The following is a 1,034-nucleotide window of genomic DNA, read 5'->3' as shown; positions in this document are numbered from 1 at the left end:
AACCCTGACTGTCTGCCTCCACTGACTGAGAGGTGGAGGCGCCATAAGGTAACAGTAGCAGAAATGCCAACAGGTGAAACTGAATCTCCAGTCATGTTTGATACTGTTGTTGTCAATTCTCGGAATAATGGCCGCAGGACACTTCTGCCTGCTTTTAATGCGGCTCAACATATTTGCATGATTAAAGGTAACGTGTGAAGGAATTTACTCCAGAAAGAACACTGGATCATTTTAAAATTAATCCTCTTTTGGAGGAGCAGAGAGATGTGATCCACAATCAACGGGTTTAGGTTGAGGAATTATTTACCATAAAAATGTCATATTCTACAACAATAATATACACATGTAACACACATATGCTTATTTGGCAAAACAACATGACTCACAATAGCAAAACCAGCTAATTTTTAGCTTAGAAGTCTGAGGAGAAATACCCCCACCGAAGGCTAATTGGTCCAAAACACAACATACAGAGCTAACAGTGAGCCAAAAAATAAATATAACTAAACACAAAGAACCACAAATATTAAAACAAACGGCTCAAAACGAGCTAATTACCAAACTCCAAATCTTGCTAAAGTTAGCTAAAGGTATTTAAAATAGCCCAGCGATAACAAAAAAGAAAAATGTCAACAACAGTTTAAGATGTGGCTAAAATACTTACATGTTGTAGAGCTGATCATTTAGTCCTGAACAGGTGAATGTGAGCCATAAACCTTAATAATTAAGGTTGGTGTTGTCTGACCGTGTTGTTTATGTTGCATAAGTCTGTTAGCTAAATCCACAAAAATAACAAAAACAAGTTTGGTTACATCTGCATTGTGTTCTGCATTCTGATTGGCTAAAAAGTCTCTCCGCTTCTTCTCTACCTGTGCGCCAATAACGTTGCGGTTTAATATGTACACGTACGTAAAACAGCTTGCCAAATTGACATTACGTACATGCAAATTCTCTTGCAATTTCGAGTTTATCAAACCCCATAATGTCGACAAAACGCTCTGGACCGGCAAAAGTACCTGCGGTAGGGACCAAAA

General features: G+C 38.2%; 1 protein-coding gene across 1 annotated transcript in view; it reads right to left on the bottom strand.

Annotated features, from left to right (window-relative positions):
* Positions 1 to 819, bottom strand: part of dlx1a (distal-less homeobox 1a) — a 34,000-nt gene extending 33,181 nt beyond the window's left edge. The window contains exon 1 of the mRNA XM_008328621.3: positions 665 to 819. The gene's annotated coding sequence lies outside the window, so the exon portion shown is untranslated. The remainder of the gene's footprint in view (positions 1 to 664) is intronic.
* Positions 820 to 1,034: the final 215 nt, after the last annotated feature.

Source organism: Cynoglossus semilaevis, chromosome 16, assembly GCF_000523025.1.
Source record: "Cynoglossus semilaevis isolate Cse_v1.0 chromosome 16, Cse_v1.0, whole genome shotgun sequence".
Lineage (NCBI taxonomy): Eukaryota > Metazoa > Chordata > Actinopteri > Pleuronectiformes > Cynoglossidae > Cynoglossus > Cynoglossus semilaevis.
This window is presented reverse-complemented; position numbering and strand designations above follow the sequence as displayed.